This window comes from Nylanderia fulva, unplaced genomic scaffold, assembly GCF_048542155.1.
Source record: "Nylanderia fulva isolate GAGA-0341 unplaced genomic scaffold, ASM4854215v1 Scaffold58, whole genome shotgun sequence".
NCBI classification, from domain to species: domain Eukaryota; kingdom Metazoa; phylum Arthropoda; class Insecta; order Hymenoptera; family Formicidae; genus Nylanderia; species Nylanderia fulva.
Window position 1 is genome coordinate 386,292 of NW_028190676.1, and position 14,123 is coordinate 400,414.

Here is a 14,123-nt window from a genome sequence, read left to right on the forward strand (position 1 = left end):
TATGCAGTCCGAGAACGCCGAAGAAGGGGGAATGCGACCGTTGGCAGATCGCGGTTTAAGAGAAGCATTCAAAGCAGAGAAGACAGCAGCCAAGGAACATCCGAAGCCTGCAGAAGCATGTAAATAGCGAATTAGTAATGTAAGTTAAAACTTTAGTTGTAAGTTAGGATAAGTATCAATATACACTCAAGTATAAGTTAAGATTGTAAGTTAAACAGTTTAGGTTAGTTTTGATTAAGATCAAAATATACTCAGGTATAAATTAAGAGTATAAAATTAAACATTTTAGTTTCGTCATAGTAAGTATCAAAATACACTCAGGTGTAAACCTGGAGTGTAAGTTAAGCATTTTAGTTTGGATATGATAAACATAAGTTAAAGTTTTATTTTCATTTATAATAAATATCAAATAACACTTAGAGATAAAACAGTAATGTAAATTAAGTATTTTATTTTACTTATGATAACAATCAAAGTACGTTTACTGAAGATTATTATTTCATTATGAAAATTATCAAATTACTTTTAGACAATAAAGAGATTTGAGTTCTAGAGACTCAACAATGATAAAAATACAAAAACAAAAATAATAGTAAAAATAAGTAAAAAAACATTAAAAGTAGCTAAAACACAAAAAGATTAAATATATAAAAGTATTTATATAGATATTTAAGAGTTTAGAGATAATTAGATATAAGTTAGAGATAAGCGCATTATAATCACTAATTACTTATAATTATAAAATAGTAATGTAGGTTAAGTTAGATAAGTAAGTTTCATGCATGATTAATGTTTTATTTTAGTCCGATAAGATACTCGCGGAATAATGATTAATTTACTTTTATTATGAATAACGCGAAGTAACTTGAAGGAATCGGACGAGTTTCAGTTAGAAAAACGTAATAGTAGTTTAGGGAAAATAAAGTAAAAGATTACTCGGGCAGAGTAGTCAAAATACATTTAAGGCGAAGGCTTAAATGTAAATCAGATAGATCGAATGAGTTTTAGTTAAGTATTTATTAATTTCTGTTGTTTTTATTTTATTGAGATTAGCGAACAAAATATCTCAATTAACAGAGTATCCGACAAACAAAACGTAAATACGGTAAGCCGAAGAGACAATCTCAATGCTCAGGTTGCTCTGCGCTGATTGGCTGATGGTCAAGCGGTGGGGAGAGAACCTGATTGGCCGACGCTAGCGTAGTGGGACGCCGTCTACCGCGTCGGGGGTATAAAGGAAGGGCTCCACAGCGCTCGGGAGTTCTTTTCCAACAAGAACTTAAGGAGGAAACTCCTAATAGGACTCAGGGGAGTCCGAAGAGCTCTCGAAGCTCAGTAACAAGCTGAGAGTAACCAGCCGACACGCGAGCCGATAATAATCGCAACGCGAAAGTGTACGTATCGTACGAGATAAAAATTGTTAACGCAAACGCGACGGCAAATAAAGTGTAAACGAATCACGGGTACCGTATCGTGTGACGTGTACGGATAATTATTTGTATGTGAACAGTGATCTGTAAACAAGAAAATATAAATTATTTGACTGATCAAAAACAACTGTGTCATCATACTTACCTGTGTTAATCGTATTCACGGCAATCCTCTCCAGCGAGTCCATAGGTCCTCTGGGATATCAAAGAGGTGTCCCAGTTCATAACGAGACCTGAAACGGACAACATTAATTAGTAATCAGCATCACATAGTCGAGAGACAACCGAGAACAATCACCGCAGGGTATTGCGTCAACCGACGTGTCAGAACCTGTTGAAGCGGCCATCTTGGGATCATCTCGTCGACGTGGCGTCTCAATGGTGATGACGACATACATCCTTACCGGAACAGCTTAAGCAGATGGAGACATCAACCCGGAAAACAGGATAATAAGGATTACTAGAAGCATAATCAACCTTGGTACTTATTTAGGCCAAAGTACCTGGCGACCACAAAGAAGGCGAACATTTCGCAGCCTGCTGGCCGGTAAGTCGTTTTCCGTCTTATTTGGGAAGTCGGTCCGGTCACAAGCGGATAGGCAGAATCTCCTAAAAAGCATATTAGTAAATTATAAAAAATAAATAAATGATTTATAGTCCCTTGCCTTTATTTCATTAGGCATAATCTATGCTTAAAAAATGAGTTTACTATTAGCCATACCTATAAGTCATGAACCTCTTGCACCTGCTTCTTGCTGCCTTTCTAAATGATGGAATAAATGCGAAGAACGAAAGACTCTTGAATCATGCGTCCTTCCTTCATGCATCGCATTTACTGCTAATATTTCATTATTGTATGAAGATACCTAATATAGAAAGATATAAATATAAATTATTATTGCATTTTATTTGTACATTTATATTGCATTTAATGTTATCTAATTGTTCTTATCATGTATATTATATATTATTTTATATGTATAATATGTATATTATATATTATTTTATATGTATAATACAATCATCACACACACATATTCAAGGAGTGATATAATTTTCTATTAATGAATAAGTGTTCTCTCTCAGTTTGTGGGGGAAAAATGGCAATATAACTTCCATCAATAGCTCCAATCACTCCTGGAAATCCAGTTTTTTCGAAAAATTTGATATTAAAAAAATAAAAATATAATAAATATAAATATAATAAATTTTAGGTGTATTATTCACAACTTTTTTTTACTCTTTTTTTAATTTGTGGTTTCCTTATGTCTGTTGTTGGAAACTGAATCCAATGTCCCATAATACTATTTAATGCATTTATTGTAGCATGTATAGAGATGGAGATTGATGTTTGACTCATGCATGATAAGAAATCTTGTCCAACTTTTCTTTGATAAGACCCAGATGCGAGAAAATGAAGTGTTACAAATATCTAAAATTATAACAATTAAAATACAAATAAATAAAGTAAAATATATATATAAATAAATAATATAAAAAAAATAAAGTAAAAAATTAGATAGCTATTATACATTTACTTGTAATTGTTGAGGAATTACTGTTGCTCTTTTTGGAACTGGCATAAAATTTATTAATTCTTTTATTAATTGTAAAGTTGCTACCTTGGATAATCTATAATAATATAAAAAATGTAAAAAAATATAAAATAATTAAGTATAATTGTAATATATAACAAAATATAATAAATAATAATTAATATATAATAAAATATAACAAATATATAATAAATAATAACAAATTATAATAAAATATAAAATTATTGCTTATATATCATCTATACAGTTTAAGAAATGAATTATCTGGGATATCAAACGGATTTTGTGTATCTCTTAATATTTTTCTTATTAAATTTAAATTATTTTGCCAATTTTTATTTATATTTCTTCTTTTCTCTTTTTCTACCAACAATATAACATTAATAATGTCCATTTTAATTTTTATTGTTTAAATTTTAACCGTATTTTAATCGCGCTCTATTCTACATAACGTCAGTAGGATATTCGACACATTTTGACATTATTTGACACAATATTTCTTGTCGAATAATCTTACGTGAAATATTTCGTGTTTTCACTATAATAAGAATTAGCCAATCAAGTGAATGCTCACTTTTGTCATTTTCACTAGGTTTTGAGATACACAATCGACTCCCAGTATGTCGACTCTCTGTCGGCACCTTTGATCTTTCGTTTCCGATTATCCGCCATGTTTTTGGGTAGCCCAGTAACTTATCAACTATTAAAATGTCCCAGTTTTTATTGTATCTAATTTAAGCACAAAGTTATAAATAATCCGATTATTTATTGTTAAAAATCTCTATCTAATAAAAACTTCTATCTAATTTCTATCTTCTGTGGTCTGTAACTGAGCAGTGGCGCTTGTGACACTGTGACCACAGTATTCCGTCTCTGAGCATCACACTGATCTTGCATCTGATTGATTACACCCAAAAACATGACGGATCGACGCAAATCAGAAAAAAGGATGGAGTGCACATACTGGTTTTACTGTGGTTGATGCGTCTAATACCAAAAAATATAACGAGTATAGAAGCACGGTTCTCGGTATCCCGCGGGTCGCACGAGCTGGGGTACTTTGCTATAGTTTACGTCACGTATACTGTACTGAAATGCTATAGATAGTACAGTAACGTAAACTGTAGCAAAGTACCCCAGCTCGTGCGACCCGCGGGGTACCAAGAATCGTGCTTCTATACTCGTCTATATTCTTTACTAATGCGTTCATGCGATCTATACGTCTCTTACATAATTCGGAACACTTTTTCACTATTTTCACCGATTGCACATCGAAAACTTGAAACGGCACGAATACTGAAGGTAAGGACAGACAAACTTTGTACTCAAACTTTTGATTCAAACTTTGCAAAATTGTATATTGTGATATGTAGAACCACCGACGAGGTACTATTAAAGACCGGACAGCCTTACGGAAGTTATATAATTATAATTTGCAATATAGTAGAACGAATGAAATGTTCTTATTAACTATTTATTGTTATGATTATCGACCGATGCCGGGCCCACCGAGCCCACTTGGTAGAGACAGAAATTTACTCAGGGTCGACGGTCTTTAACAGTACCTCGTCAGTGGTAGAACACAAATATATAAGAAAAAACTTAACACAAATATATAAGAAAAAAATCGTCGCTCTCAGATAAAAAGAAGAAAGACTGTTTCCTTTTCAGTATTACCAAACAATGGAACCAAATAAACAATTATCTGAATTTTCGGTACTAATAGGAGAAAATAAAATTATAACTTTATTTTTAAGTAAAAAAAATATTGAGAAAGCAACAACAGGTAAATTAATTATAATTATAATGTATTTCTGTATTATGATTTACAATGCTTTTTTGAGACTTTAATGCAAAGATAATATTGATAATGTTATCATCAAAAGTCCAGTGCAATACTACCACAGAATGACTAATTAAATATTTTTTTATTGTGATAAATCTATACAATTTTGTACTACCCATTTCTGTTGATATTTTCATTAATATTTTGCTTATTAATCTTGTCAACATGATTTGTAATTATTGAAAAAAATTTATTTTTTAAATAAATAGTTAAAAAACTAACTTGTTAAATAAATTATTAATTTAAATTATATATAATTAAATATATATCAACAAAATTATATTATAAATTTTCTCAGCTGACAAGCCCACTGTAGCGTAGCGCATAGATCGTTTCAAAATTCTCAAGCGTTCATGCGCTTTATACATGCATTAAAAAAACGGAACAATTTCAAAGCGTTACGCATCAGTATTGCAGTCTACGCGTTTCATGCTTAATTCGGAATGCACCCTTAGTTTATAGTGTTACATCCAGACTCAAGAAAGGAAGAGTCAGAGGAAGGACGTAACTACTGATTTTGTCGAACGGTGCGTCTGTCCAACCCGAACAAACGTGCAAAGACCCAAATAGGTCAACGACCGAGTAGGTCGCTATTACTCTATTTTAAAGGGCTGTTCGTCGGAGGTCCCTTTCGGCAAGAGAATTTAATCTCTTTTGCTCAGGATGGGACCTTCTGCAACTTTTGGTTTGGAAAGGAATGAGAGTGGGGTTCTTATTTAATTAATTAAGTAGCATCAAATTCATAATTAAATTCTAGGTTTATTTTTTTTATCGAATTATGTAAGAAATAGATCATACAAAGACGGATTATATTTATAACTTAAATTATACGCAAAACTATATATTATGATATGAGTGAGAGTAAGTGTGTGTGTGTGTGTGTATGTGTGTGTATGATACGCGGGAGATACATGTGTACGGAGATCATCAATTGGGACTGGTGGGGAGAGGGTTATTGTGAAAAGATAGTTAAGCGTCTCGATTGGTTATTACTATATATATATTGAAAGCGGTGCGCAGCTGTTCGCGCTTGCGTCGGATACGGGCGCCCGTGCGGTGTTGCCACCGCAGTATACCGGGTGAGCGATCGCTATGCGCGCGCACGCGGCACTGGCCACATGGCCGTTTACCAAAATTGCGCCAAGGCGATCGTCACTCTCCTTTGAGAAGCGTGATCGAAAAGTTGAGCGAAAGCGCGAGGGTCTTCGAAATTATCACCGTGTACTCTAATTGTTTAACCATTAAATATATATATTTTATAAATTAAACTTCGGCTCGTATACAATTAAAATATGTGATATAATAAAAGGCCAACTTAACGAGCTTATAAGATATTAATTAAAAAATTTTTTTATTAATTTACGTCATAATATACAAAAGATAAGATAAACGTTTCGACTGTACGACAGTCTTTTTCAATATCATGCTAATATGTCAAAAAATTAATTTAGTCATATCGACCTTATTATAAATACAACATTTATGAGATTATCATATGACGAACGCAGTACAAAATTCATGTTTGTTGGCTTGAGTTAGAGCGTCAGATTTCTGTATGTCATGCTGTTATATTATGTAACGACACTGTGAACAAATTAATATAACCGCTCAAATATTACATTTTAGATTTTTAATAAATAGTATTAACTTACTTTTTTGTCACGAACATAACACTTTTTTTAAAAAATTATTTCTTTTTGAATAACATAATCACAATGTGTACTTTTTAAAAAACAAATCGATATCTGTATCTCACAATGTCGGCGCGCTGTATATATACCCAATTTTTAAGATGACGTAGACAATTTTTTTAGAATATTAAAATAAGAACCGTCAAGACGCTCGGTGTCCTTTTTTAGATTGATACTGTTGTTTTCTTCTTTAATATATATCATTTGTGATATCAACCTTTTATAATAATTCTTTTCATAATCTAGGATTTTTGTGTCGTTCCAATTGAAATTGTGTGTAAATTTTACAATATGATCAGAAACCACCGAGTGCCTTGCAGAATCTAATCTAATATTATTTTTATGTTCATTTACTCTTGTACCTAATTGTCTTTTCGTTTGTCCTACATATGTAGCATCACAATTATTACACGATATCTTATATATGACCCCCGAATTATTTTGGAGCTTATCCCTGTCTTTTTGCGTTTTTATGACTCTGTTTAATTTCTTTAGACATCTGTATCCTACTGTTATATTGACCTCTTGATCTCATTTTCTCAGAAATCAATAATAGACTGAAGTTCCTTATTGTTAATAGATTAAACAAAGAAATGACTCAAGATATAAATAATGAAATCATAAATAACGACAGAAATAAAAATTTCATAGCGATACCATATATTGAAAGAATCTCGGAACTAGTAGCATCAGAATTAAAGAAATCAAATATAACAGTAGGATACAGATGTCTAAAGAAATTAAACAGAGTCATAAAAACGCAAAAAGACAGGGATAAGCTCCAAAATAATTCGGGGGTCATATATAAGATATCGTGTAATAATTGTGATGCTACATATGTAGGACAAACGAAAAGACAATTAGGTACAAGAGTAAATGAACATAAAAATAATATTAGATTAGATTCTGCAAGGCACTCGGTGGTTTCTGATCATATTGTAAAATTTACACACAATTTCAATTGGAACGACACAAAAATCCTAGATTATGAAAAGAATTATTATAAAAGGTTGATATCAGAAATGATATATATTAAAGAAGAAAATAACAGTATCAACCTAAAAAAGGACACCGAGCGTCTTGACGGTTCTTATTTTGATATTCTAAAAAAATTGTCTACGTCATCTTAAAAATTGGGTATATATACAGCGCGCCGACATTGTGAGATACAGATATCGATTTGTTTTTTAAAAAGTACACATTGTGATTATGTTATTCAAAAAGAAATAATTTTTTAAAAAAAGTGTTATGTTCGTGACAAAAAAGTAAGTTAATACTATTTATTAAAAATCTAAAATGTAATATTTGAGCGGTTATATTAATTTGTTCACAGTGTCGTTACATAATATAACAGCATGACATACAGAAATCTGACGCTCTAACTCAAGCCAACAAACATGAATTTTGTACTGCGTTCGTCATATGATAATCTCATAAATGTTGTATTTATAATAAGGTCGATATGACTAAATTAATTTTTTGACATATTAGCATGATATTGAAAAAGACTGTCGTACAGTCGAAACGTTTATCTTATCTTTTGTATATTATGACGTAAATTAATAAAAAAATTTTTTAATTAATATCTTATAAGCTCGTTAAGTTGGCTTTTTATTATATCACATATTTTAACCATTAAAGTTTGTTACCGTAGTCTCAGTTAATATTAGAACCAAATGCTCCGAAATCCCTTCGTGCCTTCCCACTACCTAAAAGCTAGAACGCATCCCTTTGGTACCCACGTGACCGTAACGCCCGCCATTATCGATCCTTCGCCGGAAACCACGGATCATCCTTCGGCTAAGAATTTGAACATAAAGATACTGCTGCTTACATCATCATTACTGGACTCGATAACTTTTAATATATATATATATATATTGTTATGTCCGTGTTACGCCCGTTTGACGATACGTCCCTGTATTTTGCGATCATCAGGATCTTCTATCAGGGTCTTCTATCGTCGCTAAAAAGTTGTTTATGTTAATCGTCACGTTTTGTTCTGGTCTGTCTGTCGTGCGGTGAGGACGTATCCTCCGACAGCTGATCGGCCGACATATTGCATTAGGATTAATGCACGTTATATTATATTGTATCGCTACGGTATATTGGCTTGTATTATTAAAGTTCATTGCTTTGCTACGCGAGTGTATTCATTTCCGGCGTGTGAGAGTTTGAGTGCGCGCGACATTTCTGTGAGATAACCCGAAGAGTGCGCGCGGACGTAACAATATATATATATATATATATACATTTTTTCCTAAATCATTATGTATAGGTGTGTGTGTAGGGGGGGGGGGCGGTTACAGGATCTCTTTAAATTTTATCGTGGATCTAGGATATTGTCTTAATAAAACGAGGGCAGGGACGGCTAAAGGGTATCTGGACCCGGGGACATACCAAGGGATGATGGTATGCGGTGAGATGCGTGTCAAAAATTCTCGCAAGGCCTCATGTTCCATAGACCCTGGCCCGATGGTAAAGGTACCTTCCGGTACCTGCCTTAGCCTGGGGAACTGGTCGATGAGCCAAGCTTTAAATTTCTCAGGTGTGAGTTTGGGTGGGGATTCCGATTCCTCGGAACTTTCGTCGGAGATGTCGATCACCTCTACCTCTTCAGGATGTCCCAGGTTCGCAGAGGACGGGAGGCGATGGCTCGAGCGGGAGCTCTCGAGCCATGGCCCCGCCCCCCAAACTTTTTGGGAGGGCGCGGTGTGGGGTTGGTGTTGCCCCGCACCGCAACCGCGAAGAAACCGCACAGTCATTGACTGTGCGGTCGGGGAGGGGTCTCGGCCGCAAGGTTGAGGCAGCTCCCCGGAGACGGCTTGGCGGGGGGGCGGCGGGACGGCATAGGAAACTAGCATCCTCGCCGTCCCCCATCCAACGCCCGGGATGAACACCCGCTGGGGTTTTAGTGAGGTAGGACTTGGGCCCCCTGGTCGAACCATTCGTGGCTCGGTCAAGGGGAACAAGGAGTCCCACATAACCCGCACCTCTACCCGGGGGTGCGTGGTACCATGACGGTTTCCCTAGCGTCAAAAAAAAAAAAAAAAAAGGTTCGCAGAGGATGAGGGGGAGCAGGGAAGTGATCCTTCAAGGATAACCGTCGAAGGGGCAGAGGATGGAGATCTTGGATGATCAGGAAGTTCGGAAGAGAAAGGAGGAGGGGTTCGCGGGTTTTTCGCAGTCCCAGCAGGAGAACGAAGAGAAGGACTTCGCGGGGTTTCCGCGGTCTCTGCAGGAAAACGAGGAGAAGGGTTTCGCGGGAGTTCGGGGGAAGAATTAGGAGAGAAGTAGGATGTGTAGGGGTATAGTATGCGAAAATTATGGTTAGCTATCTGATAATCTATGTAATTTTTATGTTCTCTAACCCAGATTCCTAATTTCTTCCTAAGCGTCCGGTGAACCTGGGTGGAATCGATTACGGAAGCGTCTCCTGCGACTCGAGCCACTTCTTGCCTCAGCCGGCGGTTCCATCGATTTCGCGCGTGTCTTACTGCGGCCCGCGAAATCCGGTTTTTAGAAATGTGAACAATTATAGATGTTTGAAAATACTTGCGTGGTTAAATAACTCCTGGATTCCCGAAAGAATATATACGAGGGTCACTATTTATATTTCGGGAATAGGAACAAAAACAAATAGTTAAGCTGCGAATATATTTTTATTGTTTTTCAAAGTACTCGCCACGATGATCGATACACTTTTGCATGCGCTTAAACCAATTTTCAAAGCATTTATTCCATTCCGAATGAGGTATCTCCAAAACATGATTTTTGAACGCTTCAATAGCTTCTTCGGGCGATGAAAATCGTTGACCACGCAGTTTATTCTTCACGGATGGGAACAAAAAGAAATCATTGGGTGCCAAATCAGGGCTGTACGGCGGATGACCCATCAATTCGATGTTTTGAGTGCTCAAATAGTCTCTTATTTGAGCCGATGTGTGAGAGTTCGCATTGTCATGATGAAGAACAATCCGACGTCTCTTGTTTGTTTTCCTTATTTCACCGAAGATTTCTGGCAAACAGATGGTTGTGTACCACTCAGAATTTACTGTTCTACGATCCTCTAGAGGCACTGTTGCAATATGACCAGTTTTTCCGAAGAAACAGACCACCTTTTCTTTGAAGTGCTTCGTGCGCGAACAACTTTTGTTGGATTTGGTTCATCTTGGAACACCTATACAGTCGACTGCTGCTTACTTTCGGGCTCATACGAATACCATATATCCATGATTCGTCACCTGTCACGATTTTATAAACGTCTTTTGAAGCACCGCGATTGTATTTCTTAAGCATTTTTTTGCACCAATCGACACGAGCCTTTTTTTGAGCGATTGTCAAATTATGTGGGATCCAACGCGAACATAACTTTCGCACAGCTAAGTGTTCATGTAAAATCGCATATATGCTGGTGGAACTAATGCTTAGTTCCACCTCAGATGCCTCAATCTCACAATAGGTTACATGACGATCTTGCTTAATCATTTCGTGCACAGCATCGATGTTTTCTGGCACTACAGTCGATTTTGGACGACCTTCACGAAACTCGTCGGACAGCGAACTACGACCACGATTGAATTCACTATACCAGCGATACACAGTGGTTTTTGATGGAGCTTCATCGCCAAAAGTCAAATTAAGTTGATTGACGCACTCTTGTTGTGATAATCCACGTCGAAAGTCGTAAAAAATTATCGCACGAAAATGTTCACGATTCAGTTCCATTTTTTGCCGAGACGAAACTTTCAACTAAATATAAAATAAACAAATAACGTCCGTATGACAAAATGTTCTGAGTACGTATATCGTCAAAAATGTCAAACTTTACGATGGAACCGTCAGATGGACTAACATGACATCAGTGTTGCCAATTCCCGAAATATAAATAGTGACCCTCGTATCGAGGGAGAGCAGAAGATAAACCATCCAATTGAGGGATCCAATGTGACACTGGAAAATAATTGCATCGCATTCATGTTTGATTAGATTTGATATGAACTCGATGGTGTGGTGATTGATCGCAACAGAAATGTAGGAGTAACAAGTTTGCTCAAAACTATGTAACGATATCATTCGACAGAAGCATGGTTATGAGTAATGCCGGCTGGATTGATCCGACTACTGTGAATGGACACTTTAATTTCTGCGTACCGCTTTACATGTTATTGAGATTTTGTGATGATTACAAATGGATAGTAATTAACGCGCGTCACGAATTGATCTTAATACGATCGCGCAACAATAACAATTGTCTGGTTGGAAATTCGGCGTTGGAACCTATAATCAATTTATTTAAAATACAATGGCGAATGCCACATGTGTTGTTGAGCAAAATTAACAAGCTGTCGATGCTGCGCGCTTTAGAAAGCGGACGTTACCTCAGCATGGGTTTTTGCTCGTGGGATCTGTACGAATTTCCGCTGTTGCAGCTTACAACTAAGCATTCGTAGACCATTAAGACTGCAATTTAACTAGAAAAGCCGCGATACGTTATTTTTACTCTGCAGACAGGCCGGAAAAATGTCATGTCCGAGGATACAAGTCTATTCGACAACTGTAAATTAACCAACGTGAAACTCTTTCTGAACTCGAAAAGTTATTCATACGACGACATGAATCTCGATTTTGATAAAAACAAATGGTCAATTCTGTATGACACCTACGCACGTTTCTACAAAAACTATTATGGATACGAGTATCTCAAAGCCAATCTCACCGTCTCACGGTTTTTACGTAACGGTCTGTTCGCAATAATTGACTGTTCTCGACAAAACGAATTGGTCAAGAGCGCAACCGTAGACGTGAGATTGGAATTTGAGTGTAAGGACAACATGCCTAATAATACCACTGCGTACTGCCTCATTATACACGATCGTGTGATCCAGTACTATCCGTTGACCAATGTTGTGCGCAAAATTACATAAGTGGTAGTGACCACAATTTAGAGTGGGGGGAAGAGGATACAAAAACAAAGTATTGCGAGATGGTTGTAGAGTTTCATCATTCCTCTCGATTGACTCACATCGAAGAGAGAGATCTCATCATGTCTATACCAACGTTTGTAGATCTGCAAGGATTCATTCTCAACGTTTTATTGTGAAGAAAGCAGCGATCCTGAGAAAAAAATTTATTTTATCACATTATTTCTTCGCACGTCCTATACTATGGGGCGTGTTCATAAAATCAGAGAGACGTCAAGCGTCGTGGTTGACTCAAAATCATCATGGATTACAATGGGAAAATGGAAACGTTCCATATTACATGGCTCAGCGCTTGATTACTGCAGCTATCATTGGTAGAATACATGACGCAGAAGAGGAAGAAGAAAGGTCTCTCTTGTGTACGTGAAAGGACTTGAAAAGCGAGAATGGCTAGCCGATATAATGAATGAGAGAAACGGTTTCATAATTGAGACCTTGGATGCAGATTACGACGACATCGAGTCTCTAAACTATCCAGATGTTAAAAATACTATACGATGTGGAAAATATGTTAAGAATTGCACATTACAAAATGTATTCAAAATATTTAACTGGTGGTCGCAACGCCAGAAATACTATTTGGAAAAATAAAATATGTAAACATATTAAAATGTTTTATTTTTTATTTACCCTTCCCATTCCTTCCTGTTTATAAGAATTCTTTTTAACCGAGCGCTGTCTCCCTTCTCTTAAATTTCAGAGCGCTGTAAGCAATCTTCCCACCACATTTACTCCCCCACCATATTAACTTTCCTACTTTGTAAAATGAGCGTCACATATACTCGGTTAGTTTTATACGATCAGTTTGTCGTTAACTGTTTGCATTGGTAATTCACTTGTGACGACCCATTAGGGGTCGTCACTAATTGCGCCGGGCCTGACATCCGCCCGACGCGCCGAGCCGACCATCCGCCGGGCGCGTGATCCATCCCCTCCGGAGGAATGCCCGCCGCACGCGAGGAAACGCGTGGGGGGAACAGCACCGGTATATAAGCCGGCTCGTCCGAAGAGCACCAGTCCTGTCCCAGATCCTAATCCTGGCACCAGGCCTCTGGGTGTCCCCGAGGTTCCCAGACCAGATCCTTCGACAGTCGACGGAGACGGGAGTACTCTCTTCGCTGCTTGGGAGTTCCTGGCGTTCGACGTTCCTTTGTACGACCGACGAAGGCGGGTTTAACCCCTTCGCTGCCTGGGAGTACCCGGTATTCGGTTTCCTTTTGCTACGACCGACGGAGGTGGGTTTAACCCCTTCGCTGCCTGGGAGTGCCCGGCGTTCGGTTTCTTTTTACCACGACCGACGGAGGCGGGTTTAACCCCTTCGCTGCCTGGGAGTGCCCAGCATTCGGTCTCCTGTGTCCGGCCGACGGAGGTGGGTTTGACCCCTCCGCTGCCTGGGGGTATCCGGCATTCGGCTCTCTCGCAGCGCACTGCGCCGCCGCCCGCGGCTTCGCGACCGAGGGGTTGTTCGTCCGTCCGCGCGTTAGTAATAAGTCCGTGTGAATAACAGTGTGCCCGTCTTCTAGGTTAAGTATGTACATAGTGTAAATAGCAGTTGAATAAATCGTTTGTAACGTTGAAACCGTGTACGCAAGTTTGGCCTTCCGTTCCCGAATCCT

General features: G+C 37.4%; 1 long non-coding RNA gene across 3 annotated transcripts; it reads right to left on the bottom strand.

Moving 5' to 3' along the window:
- Positions 1-1,022: 1,022 nt before the first annotated feature.
- On the bottom strand, positions 1,023-4,010 carry LOC114931593 (uncharacterized). Of its 3 annotated transcripts, none has more exons than XR_014925833.1 (6): positions 3,561-4,010; positions 2,152-2,296; positions 1,934-2,039; positions 1,729-1,842; positions 1,576-1,663; positions 1,023-1,514 (listed from the first exon to the last, which is right to left on the bottom strand). It is a non-coding gene; the product is annotated as an uncharacterized LOC114931593 (long non-coding RNA). The 3 variants fall into 3 exon arrangements; XR_014925832.1 differs by having other exon boundaries at positions 1,729-1,890; XR_014925831.1 differs by having other exon boundaries at positions 1,729-2,039.
- Positions 4,011-14,123: the final 10,113 nt, after the last annotated feature.